Raw genomic sequence first — 12,566 nt, forward strand, 5'->3', positions numbered from 1 at the left:
AGGCACAATAGGCCAGAAATAATGGACACAGGAAAAAAAATGACAGCCCTTTATTTGTATTTGTAAAAGGAAGTCATGCTTCTCAAACTTAGTGGGCTTTTTGATCACTTAAAGCTAAGATAATGTAGGTGAGGAGATTTAACTATTAAGACTGCATCTTCAGTGCTAAATAAGTCTATTTCTGAGTGCAGTCTCTGGTAGCAGATAGAGCTGCATGCAGTGTTTAGTGCTTGTGATCTCCAGAATCACCTGGCCTCATTGGCACTGTCTAAACACTTGGCTTGAGTCTCCTTTTTAGAAAATGCCTGCTTTCCATTCCACACAAACAAAATAGAGTATAAAACCATCATTTTTGCCCCGAAGCTTTAATAGGTGGTATTAAACAATGATGTAGAAGGAAAATTGTGAACTGCAGTACTGACATTTGTGTGCATACTGTTCACAACAAATGATGCATTACTTGTTCGAACAGATTTCAAAGGGCAAAATCCCTGCCCTTTGTACTAGATGTGAAGGGAGTAAAAACTGATAAGGCTGTTGGAAGAAAAGAGAAAAAGAGTGGGCAGTTCAGAACATGGGCAGTTCAGAAGAACTTTCAGGAGAAAACAAGACCAAAATTGTTGAGTTGTTTGTTTTTGTGGGTTTTTTCCCCCTTTTTTAACATATTCTCCAGTTGTTCTTTTGGAAGAGGAAAAATATTTTAAATCGTACTTGCAGGCAGACTATATTGGAGAATTTTCACCCACAAGATTTAAAAACCTGAGGGATAAGGAGACCCAGACAGATACCCCTTTAAAAATTCTTGTATTCAGATCACATGATTCAGATTTATTTTAATTTACAGAGATTATCAGTCCTACACAAACAATACATTTTTGTGTCAGGATCCACTGGGCATTCCAGCTTCATGAATAGGAATACTCAGTAATCTGAATTACTGGATTCAGAAGCCAGATGGGTTAAGCCCCAGAAAACTCTGACTCACTTCCTCTGTCCAAACGTGGGGTGACCAAGTCAGCACCTGTCCTTGACAAGCTAGGGGTCTACAGGAGGAGGCAGCAATATCTTGATGCAGAACAAAGAAGGAAGAGGATCCTGACGGCTACTGATGTTCTGCCATCCCTGTTTTCATTGCTGCAGAGCTTGGAGACAGGGAAAAAAATAAAAAAAAAAAAAAAAACAAAACAAAAAATCATGCCTAAAGAGGATCAAATAAAGTCAGTCCTGTAGGACCATGTGAGGATCATCTGGGAAAGTTTAAGAATGGATCTTCTTGGGAGTCATTATGCATGACAGAAGAGTTAACCTTGGCAGTTGGTGAATTCCAATACCAAAAAGTACTTATAAGTGAGCTGTCGTCTCACTGAAGAAGCACAGCATCACAGTCACTGTCACACAGTTCATGCTCTCATGAGAGCATGTACCTTCATGAGAACATGTACCTTCGTTACTGTCTCTAGATTCTGCTAGTCATTCATGCATCCTAGAGCAGCTGCACTATGGATTTCACAGACATTTAGAGGAGGTGTGCTCAAGTCAGGTGGGTATCCAGCCAGTGGATGCCAAAAAATAGGACATTCTGATACATGAATCTTCTTCACCAAATGAAGGATGCTTTTAAAAAGATATTTAGTTGTTTCCTTTGCACTGGGATCCACAGGCTCTCCCACATTCTCACAAAGCTTTTTATCATCCTGATCAGCATCATCTTCTTTTACTTGATTGCAAGTTTGAAAAGAACACATTCAAATTAAAGATTAGCAGGAGATCTCAAAATGGCACAGATCTCACCCTGCCCCTTCAATGTCGTGTTTCAGCAGTTTCAGGCTTGGTGAATTTTGCTTATATCAAAAATGAGCTCAATGCAGGAGAAGCAGGAGAGCCAAGAGTGCTTACGGATAGCAGCCTGCAGCAGACCAGGTAAGGCAACCTGTACTGTACACAGAATTAAATTATTGGTCTTCACACTTGCAAATAACATGCAAGACTCCTAGGTGAGGCCTGTTATGCCTCTTTAAATACAGATCCCTTTGCATTCCATGCTAGTCAGTCCTGCAGGGATGGAGAAAACTCGAGAATGTTTGGTTTCTGCTCCAGTAGGAAACATTCCATGGAACTGCAGATGCCTGCAATGTGAACTGTGGCAGAGCAGCTGGGAATGGCTCCAGTTTGACCGTGTACTATGGGGTTATTCAGAATGGAGAAGGGAATGCTTTGGACCTCATTGCAGCCTTTTAGTACTTAAAAGGGAGCATATAAAAAAAAGATGGAGACCAAGTTTTAAACTAAAAGAAGAGAGATTTAGGTTAGATGTTAGGAGGAAATTATTTACTCAAAGAGTGGTGGTTCACTGGCACTGCTGCCTGGGAAAGTGTGGGTGCCCCGTGCCTGAAGGTGAGCATGGCCAGGCTGGATGGAGCTTTGGGCAGCTTCAGATGGTGAAGGGCGACCAGTTCATGGCAAGAGAGTTGGAACAAAAAGATATTTAGGATTCCATATAATTATAATCCAAACTGTTCTATCATTCTATGACTTAATGATTTTGTGTGAGAATAACGACATGCAAACTTTGTATAGCAACAGTACAGTGAGCTTCCACTTTTTGCAGTACAATACCCAAAGTGTCACAGTTCCACACAGCTGGATAAATGCTTTCTCATCTCAGTATCTTCAATTTCAAGGGATAGCAGTCTACAGGCTCCCTCAGCAGCCTCTACTGGCTCCTAAATTCTACCACAGGAACAAATCCAGGAAGTAAGGCTGAAGAGATCAACAGAATCAAAGTAACTATGGGCAAGATGCCACCCAACTGTCCTCCAGTTCCTCACAGGGGATTGCCTAGATGCCTTTCCATCCCTTAGACTGTCATTGGCCATAGTGCTTTGCAGCCCCAGTGCTGCCTTGCAGTTCCAGTTTAGCTGTGGTAGACAGCTAAGTGCAATACAACTGCTTGCTCGCTATCTCAGCAGGAGAGACTGAAAAAGTAAAAATGAGAATATTTGTGAGCTGAGGTGAAGATACCTTAACAGATAAAGCAAAAGCAAGCAAAACAAAATAAGGTATTCACAGAATCACAGAATTACAGGGATTGGAAGGGACATCAAGAGATCATTGAGTTCAACCTCTCTGCTAAATCCCTATGTCATACAGGTCAGCATCCAGACAGGTCTTCAGTATCTCCATAGAAGGAGATTCCACAACATCTCTGGGCAGCCTGCTCCAGTGCTCCTGTCACCATTACTGTAAAGAACTTATTCTGCATGTTTGTATGGAACTTCCTGTGTTCAAATTCTGGGCCACTCTTCCTTGTCCACACACCACCAAGAAGATTCTGACATCATCCATTTGCCTTCCTCCTTCCGTTAGATATTTATAAACACTTATCAGATCCCCCCCCCCCTCAGTCTCCATTTCCCCAGGCTGAACAGACCCAGGTTACCGAGCCTTTTCTCATACGGGAGATGCTCCAGGCCCTTTATCATCTTTGTGGCCCTTTGCTGGACTCCTTCCAGAAGATCCCCATCTTTTTTGAACTGGGGAGAGAGACCTGGGCACAATATTCTAAACGTGGCATCACTAGGGCAGAGATCCCAACATTAACTGCCGTCTCTCTAAGAGTCCCATTCGCAGAGCATTTGCCTAGGAAGTGAGAGGTCTGTGTGCACCACTCTTCACAACTAAGGAGGGATGTGCATGCTCAGCATCCTTTACATGTCCTGAGATCTTGGTCCCTTACCAGCAGGTAAAGATGTATTCTGTTTGGATTCACTGTCCACAGCCCCACCTCAAAGCTTTTCCACTGTGCAGGCAGGCACACTAGACCTATGGCAGCACTATTCCCAGGTTATGGCTGTAGTTCCCATAGAGACAAATGTACTTAGATCCCTCCAGTCTCATGGTCACAGTTTTTCTCTAGCCATGGATGGCTTTATGCTTACTTTTATCACGAGGCAAGTTCTGGAGGTGTTTCCTAACATGAATGACTGTAAGAACCGAAATCTTTCTGAGGTGAAAAATCTGACAACAGTGTGGAGGTCTCTTGTGCTCTAAGCTATATTGAAGAGGACCAGGCATCTACATCTTGAGTGCAGCATTGCCTAGCAGGAGGAGCTAAGTACATATTCTGCATCTCTTCTCCTCTGGCCTTCCTGCCACCCTCTATGTCCATGTCCCGCTGGGTGACAGGAGGCATTCTTTGAATTCAGCAAGAAGCTTGGATGAGGAGAGCAATCCTTTGCAGCCTAGCCCTGAAGTTTCTGTATTACTGTTCTGTGCTGTGTGGAGATTGCTGTATATGCAATAGGGCTGTGTGGGTAAAGTACATGTAGGTCAATCTTGTGGTTTGCCTTTGAGGATTGAGCTAGGGAGAAAGGAGAATTTGGCAGGCTCTATATGCTTTATGCATCCTTGATCATTCTCATTAGCTGTTCCTTTACCAGGAGCTCCTCAACCACACACCCCTTCCTCCACCAATCTCTCCAGGCCTTCTTTCCTCCCAGGCCCTGCTGGCAGCCTTAGCTGGCTGCCCCAGCTAATCCCTTCAGTGCTGATGTCTGAGTGACTTCCTCAAGGAGGAACCTGGCTATAGCCAAACCCATGGATAGCAAGTAGTCTGTGCTGCTGAATGGGTGAAGTTCCCTGACTAACTTTCCATTAAAAAAAAACAAAAAACAAAAACAAACAAAACAAAAAAAAAAAACCAAAAAAACTTTTCAAGATTTTGAGCATGCAACCACTGCTCTTGGCCAAGTTCTTATGGTAGGGTCTGTCTAGACATTGGTTTGCTCTGTAGCTCCTGCTGGACGCTGAGAGGGAATACCCTACCTCTGCTGTAGCAATTCTGCTCTCAGTGTAATAGGAGAGCTCACAGGAATGTCAGCATTGGATAAGTAGAAATGTCAGAATGCTGCTCTCTGACAAAACCTTTCATCCCAGTGCTTCTGGTAGGATATGACAAGACCCTGGAGATGGTAAGAAAACATTTTCTATATCAAAAGGGCATTTATCAGTTCAGTTTAGATGTGCTCTCAGTGTTTGCTGCAGAGTGTGTTTACTCCATGTTTTTGATGCATCATCTACTTGGGAAATGTGCCATTAAACTAACACTACCAATAAGTGTGCCTGAAGGAATGAGTTGAGAGAACTTCCAGAAGCAATACACACTTTCCCAGGAAGAATTACTTAGGGTCATAATGAATGAGACTTAAAACCCACAGGCTGAAAATCATTGTGAGTCATACATTCTTTGCTAAGGTGAATGCAAACAAAACTTCCTTGGTTTATCTGTGAGGATTTGTGAAGATAAGCTAAAGTTGCAGACTGGTTGTGAAGGAATTATGATGGCCTTGCTATGCCTTGTCCCTTGTGCTCCATTCAAGAACTAATTTCTACAGCTTGGAATGCAGTTATGATTTACGTTCACTGAATGTCAAGGAAGGCGAGTGAGTCTGCTCTAGGAGAAGCACTGGTGACAGATGTGTTGTGAAGTAGCTTCCTATAGAGTGGCACCCCTAGAAGTTCCTAGAATGAGTTAACAGAACACAAGAGGCAAACAAACCCCATAATCTGTGATCAGAAAATGGGCAGATTTCAGATGCAGACCACAGGTGCACCATTACTGAGACTCCTGTCTGCAGTGCTAACAGCAGTGGAAGAGATCTGGGCAGCATGTTCTGGCCAACAAGATGACATTCAAGATGCCCTTTCCGTAATTCAGCAAAGCAGCTGAGGGGTTCCTGTTACAGAGCAGGTGAGTGGGGTGTGCAGGCTGGGAGACCACTGGATCAAAGAAAGTAATGGAAACAGCAAGTGACAGGAATCAGAGAGAAGGAAGCTGAAGGAAAGGAAAGGAGAGAGGGAGCATGATATTACTCCCTGTGGGCAACATAGAATGAGCTGTACTTTTGATATTAAAGGTCCCTGTGACCCAACTTTCTGTCTTTGAAAGTGATGCCCAGGAAGGAGAGACGTTGCCTGCGGCAATGTAGAGTGACATTTCATCAAAACTCACCCAGATGCCAGCAATATGTATTTATGGAACCCCTGAGCAGGACATGATGTCTGGGTATTCAATAGCTCATTATGAATTTCAACAGATTAATCGGTCCAAATATTTTTTTCAACCTGTGGACTGTTCTCTGAATGTATAGCATAATGCTGTGATGCACTACTGAGGATAATTCAGAGAAAAGCAGACAAGCAAACATAGTTTTCTTCACTTTGTTACTATCTCTGACTGAATGCTACTAATAAATATATTCTTCACGCTTCTAATTTTCATATTAAGTCGCACACTGAGGAAGCATAAACACTTACTGAACTGCATTGAATATCTACAAGATGCCTCAGTAGAGTATTCTACAGTTAATCTGTACTCGTAGTAAGTCTACAGTTTGCCTCTTAGTAAACTGATGCATTTTGTCCACAGTCCTATCTGTCTTGAAACCCTCTACTCATAGAAGTACAGTTCTGCATTCAAGGGAAAATGGAGAATGGACCTCCTTTGTATGCAGCTTTCTTGTTTGTATGCCAGATCAGTCAGTAAATGCAAGGAGAATTCAGCTTTTGAATTGATTTTTTTTTCCTCGTGTTGTCTAGAAATTTATTCTCCTGATACAGAAAAGCACTTTCTTACTCAGGAAGTGCATGTCCCTCTAGTCCAGGAATTATGGATCCCAGGTCCTCTGCTGTTGGGCAGCAGTTCTGTTGGAACATGTGCACTGTATCTATTTTAAACTTTCATGCATGGATGGTCCTTTATGGCCATTTAGGAGCAGTGTTTTCTCCCTGGTCAGTTAGTGCTTGTCAGGTGGCAGGCAGCACAACTCCATAAATAGCATGTCAGTGCAAAAGGCTATTATTCTGCAGTGATGGCAGTAAGAATGAGTAAGGAATCCTTGGTGTCCCTCTCCTTGGTGTGCTTCTTTGGCTCTGATAATTCATTATCGTTTCTGGCCTCCCCAGCTGAATTGTACTGTTAGATCAGCAGAAAACAAACCGCGAGAATGCTTGGTTTTGTTTCCTTTTCACATATTCTATCGGTATATGATATATCTAGTTTAGACTAGAACAGTGATACATTGCACTGTTAGGGATGTTTTTACAATCTGAATAGTTCTGAAAAAATAGTTTCCTAATTAGTGAGTAAAAATAATCAAAGTTCTCATTTTTAACATGCGCTTAGTCTCACTTAAATTAAAGGCAATTAATTAATTTATCTATTTTAGAAGTTGATGTTTTTATATACCTCAGAATGCAATCCCCAAACAAACTTTGCTGTTCAGGTAGGCAAATAAACAGAACCCAAAAATGGGAAGTCTCTCTGACTGGAAAAAGAATATTTTATAGATAAAATAAGACAGGTATAACGCTTCCATGGAATTTTGCTGGGTGTTACAAGGCAAAATCAGACATACACACCTTCTCAGAAATTACAGCAGCTGTTCCACACAAGATTAGTAACTATGAAATATAAATGTAAAAATAGGCACGATGATTAACACTGTTTCAGTTGTAGGAAAGCTACTGATTTACTTACTAATATATTATTATATGAACTTTAAAAAGTTCATATAACTTACAAAATTTCATATAATACCATTCACTATCTAGGCAGCCCTTGACAGACGCTTATCTAACCATTCAAAGAATAGGCCAGAGGAGATTATTCTAGACTATAGATACTTTGTGCTAGTATGCAGTATTTCTCATTCAAATATTTTGTAAATCTTTACTCCACATAATATTTAATGCAAATTAAACAATTATGGTTTTGATCATAGAACCACCTACAACCTTTAATAGAAGTATTTTTCATTCTAGAAAAATATTTCTGTACTCCCACATGTGGTCTTCTCTTATATCATGATTTAACAACATCAGTATATAACCCTTCATAAATCATGCTCTTTATGCCAGGTCTCATGTCTCCTTATAAAGAGGGCTCATATTTTGAAGAGGCCCTAGTCTGCCTTTTACTACTGAGACACTTTTAATAGCCTTACTTGTTGCCCTTGACATACCTTGCCAGATTCAGTTCTAGTTATCCTAACCTGATCACTGGGTGCTCAGACAGTGTGTCTCTATTACTCCCAAGCTACCTATCCTTGCTTCCATATTCTGGAGGTTTCCTTTTCGTGTTTGACTTTGTCCAGGAGCATCTCCTTCATCCCTACAGGCATCCTAGTGCTTTTGCCCAACTTCTTGTTGGAATGCATCACTCCTGTGCTTGGAGGAAGTGATCCTTGAATACTATCCAGCCTTCATGGGTTCCTCTTCCCTCCAGGGCTTTATCCCACAGTACTATACCAAGCAGATCCCTGAAGAGGCCAACATCTAATCTCCTGGAGCCCAGCAGTGAGCTTCATCTGTGCCTTCCTTACTGCTATAAGTATCTGAAACTCCATAGTGTCATGGTCACCATCGAAGTAATCTTCATTTTCTCTGAGAGGTGAAAATGGCATCTCATGTGTTGGTAATCTTACATGGTTCCCAAGTGTGAAAGTGAACATTACTGCTTTTAAACGCAAAAGAATGATATCAAAGAATATCTCTGTGCTCTTTGCTGGCTATAGTGAATTTTATCCTAGGGACTGTTCAGGCCCTGTAGACAAAGGTGTATTCCAGACTCATGCTGGGAATAACTTCTAATTAAATTGCAGCTGTGCAGCATGGACACCTCCGCTGTGCTCCCATCTCAAACTGCCATTAATGTCCCAGAACCTGCACACACCTTTCCCTAAAACCATGTAGTGTAGGTATCAGGTCCTCATCACCAGCTTCTGGTGCTGCTTCTTCTTGCCCCACTGACAGTCTCCTATCATGCCACTTTACTCACTGGAGGGGAGACAGTGCCTGTTAGTGACTGATGCTCACAGCAGCTGTCTCTCGGGGTCCTGCTCACAAGTCTCAGAGGGAAAAGAGAACCTCACATGCTATTCTTCTCACACCCTCCCAGGGAACCCACTATAAGTCAGAGCTTCTGGAAAGGAGAGGCAGAGGAGGGAGACGAGATGATTTGTTCTTCCCTCTGTGACAAGCATTCTAGAGTCCCAGGCTCTTATAGAGCCCTGCACAGTAAAGGTCCAGTCAGAGCACAGCTACCAGGAGAACTGCTACAATTGCTCTCCTCTGTGGATCAGTCAGATGTGTGGTGGAGCTGGCAGTGTGGTTAAGGCTTCATACTGGCCTTCCAATAGTTACATGCTTCAGAGAAGCTGTGTGCTGTCTTTTCTAAGCAGAAGGCTCAATGCAAATAAGCCCTTGTACAGGGACGAGACGAGTGCCTGTTCATGTCAGCTCAGTACCTTATGTATTAATTAATAACTGTTGAATTTCAAGCCATTCTTTTCTCCAGACCACCTGTCTCTGTCCTGGTCCAGTGGGTACAAAAGATTGGGTGACAAATCTAGTAAGATTTCAACTCATTTGAATGAGTTTGGTGATAACAGCTGGGCCAGGTAGTTTCACCAGGTTTAGAAGAGCTCAGTTTTTAGTGAGAGCTGGTTGCTGGCTGGTAGCACATGCGACCCAAAGGAGGGTCCATCTCAGTGGCTCCGTTTTGCCACCTGCTGGCAACTTGTGCCCGGAGCACAAATAGAGCACGGCTGCCTGTGACTGACAGCAGCTGCTGGAGCCCGAGGCTGAGGAGAAAGCTCACAGGGACCGTGTGCTCCAAAACAGGCCAGGGGGCAAGGGGATAGGCGCAGCTACTCTCCCAGCTGATGTCTCTGGGCCTTGACTACCTCTACCTAATTGCCTGTGGGGACTGAACTGTCTGCAAGCGTCTGAAGCTGGGAGCAAGCTCTGCCTCTAACTTCACCCTCAGCCACTGAGGCTGCAAGGAGAGGCAGCTATGCACTCCGAGAGCAACTGCTGGTCTTTTCCATTTGCTGATACCTGGGAGAGATGATCACCCCCAACACACACGCTCCCAGCTGAACACCAGCAGTACCTGTGCAGCTGCCGTGCTCCTGGTGGCACAGCACATCCCAGCAGAGCAGGGCAAGCACCCAGGCGCTGCCTTCACACACTGCCATTCCACTGGCTTAGAGGGCTGCTCCAGCTTCTGACTGTTACCATTTCAGCCCAGAAAGGAGCTGTGCCGGACGGAGCAAGACTTTCTGGGATAAGAATAGCACCTGCCATCTTAGAACACAGCACAGTTGTCCAGCTCCTGCACGGCAACACGTTGCAGTGAGATATAGAAGGCAAGCTACCCGCTGAGGAATGTCTTCCAGTGCTATTCATGGAGGCGTCTCATCTACAGCAGCAGGCCCGGCCCCACGCAGGAGCCTTGCAAGAGGGGGTTATTTTGAGCTTTGGGCCCTGAGGATGAAGGGAGACAAATGACAGCGATCCTCCTGGCACAGGCAACCCCCAGAGCTTTGTGCACAACTGACACAGCCTGTCACCGCTTCTGGGGATGACTCTTGTGAAGCTGCTGGGCGATGTGGTGGGACCTGAGAGCCCAGAAGATGGCGGCCAGGAAGGAGCTGAGAATTCCCTGGGGAAATGAGGGCAGGCCTCAGGCCCACCTGTCCCAGAGCTCAGGCACTCCACTGCCTGCTTTGTTTTTGGCCACATCCCTAAAGCATCGGCACATACCTTGGTGCAGGTGAATATTGTGATAGGTCAGTGGAGAACAGACACAGGTTTCTGATTTGATAGCTGCTTTATCTTCAGTGAATTACTTGCCCTTTCATATCAGTGCTTGTTGTAACATTTTCCTTTGTACAGGTTATCAAAGAAAATAGTTTCAAGTGCCACACTAACCAGTTTGTCCAGGAGCATGCTTATTCTTCTTCACAGCTGCTGCCTTCTCTCTCCCTTTGGCTGTCTTTGTGGCTGCCTTGCATTCTTCTAATGTGGTGACGTTTCCTTTATCTTCTACAATGGAGCCAATGGCAGTGCAGGGTCTGCAGTGTAGAATTTCAGCGTCTTAGAGGTTTATGTTTGTTCAGGGTTGCCCTGCCATTACAGTTAATGGGGATGCTCATTATATGCTATGGCATCTAGACTCTACTCAGTGTCACTGGTGGCTTTGGAGAAGCCTGCAGGCGTGAGGTATTGTGGACAGGGATTCTAGAGACACCAAAAGGGAACACTGAGATTATAGGTGAGTCTGGAAATTCAGTGCTGACCAGAGAGGTCCTGGTCGTTATGGCAGAGCCATGCTTGATATCAGGTGAGGAAGCTAGATGAAAGAGATGAAGAGGCATGAAAAATGTTGGCAGCCTGTAAAGGAGCCATGGGGGGAAATGATGCAGTGTCATGAGAAGGGAAAACTAGTCTGGTATCTCTGCATTGCATTGTGTGGCTTTCTTAAGATCTTGGTGACTGAAAATGGAGGTCTGCTCCTGAAGAAACATCTCTCATTGATCTCTTCAGACAGCATTGAGTAGGGTTCTGCTCACTAGCTGTACTTAGAGATACTGGAAGCAAGCTGGGTTTCCTTGCAAGTACTGGTGTGTTCATGAGACTGCACCTGGGAGCCAGGTAGGGTAGATAATACTGTCACAGATATGCAGCTGTGGGGCAGCTTCACATGCAGCTATGGCTGCAACTTCACAGTAGTATGTCTGCTTGAAGGCAGAGCTGTTGGCATGGACTAACAAAGCTTAGACCAAGAGACTGCTGTTATCACTTCCCATGACATCCAAGGAACTCCACTCAGAAGCTTTCTGTTTAAAACGTTGTAGGCAAATCAAGGTTGAAAACACTCAGAGGCTCAGCTTTGAGCACAGTCATTTTCTGCACAGTCATTTTCCTTCAGCTTGTAGCACTAGCCCCACTCCCATCTTTGCTGCCCTGCTAGGCTTAGTACTCCGTGGAGAACCAACTTCTACTTCTGAACAGCAGCTCTTGTACAATAGACAGAGTGGGAAACCCACAGACTCTCACAAAATTTCAGCATCAACACATTCCCTGTTCTCTGTTCTTACATGGCCTTCTTACTTCCCTTCAGTTGAACCTGGTTCCTCAGCTACTGCTAATGGCTCCTCATTTGCTCCACATCAGTCAGGACCAAGACTCCTGCAGTGTTGAGTGATGGGTTTGAATGGTGAATGTTTCAGCCAGGGGAAATGATGCAACACTGGGTGTAATTGTACAAATTTAAATGACATAAAGCATGACTAAACTCACTTAATGGACCTCAGTTACCACTAACCTGGTTTTGATTCATTGTATGCTCAGCCTTGTGGCCTTTGTTCTTTCTGAGAGAATCCTCCAGGTCTATGTGGTCTTCCTGAAAGTAAGGGAGAGAAGATACTAGGAAGTACATATCTGCCAGATAAAAATCCATTTAGGCTGACATCTTTGCATATGCTTTTGACACACAGTGATGCTGTCCTTGTGCCTTTCACCCCAGCCAAAGGCCATTTGCAGTATGTCAAAAGGCTTCAGCCAGGACAGCTAATAGAGGGCAGGAGACCACAGCTATACCTGCCCCACATGTGTCCTGTTTAGATCAGGGTCTGAATAGAGGGAAAAGTATTTCCCAATTTCCCCTTTCCCTTCAGACCCCTATACCCCCAGAATACTTTCAGCTCAGCCTGTGTGTAGGC

General features: G+C 44.1%; 1 long non-coding RNA gene across 16 annotated transcripts in view; it reads left to right on the forward strand.

The window, feature by feature from the left end:
- LOC107322053 (uncharacterized) overlaps positions 1-12,566 on the forward strand; it is a 109,032-nt gene that overhangs the window by 70,773 nt on the left and 25,693 nt on the right. For 2 of the 16 annotated variants that reach the window (XR_014936716.1, XR_014936719.1), the window contains exon 1: positions 4,866-4,970. The exons of the other annotated variants lie outside the window; for them this stretch is intronic. This is a non-coding gene — a long non-coding RNA (uncharacterized LOC107322053). Of the gene's footprint in view, positions 1-4,865; positions 4,971-12,566 lie in introns of those variants that run through there. 16 annotated transcript variants of the gene reach the window in all.

Source organism: Coturnix japonica, chromosome 23 (genome assembly GCF_054131305.1).
Source record: "Coturnix japonica strain WE chromosome 23, WE-NBRP24, whole genome shotgun sequence".
NCBI classification, from domain to species: domain Eukaryota; kingdom Metazoa; phylum Chordata; class Aves; order Galliformes; family Phasianidae; genus Coturnix; species Coturnix japonica.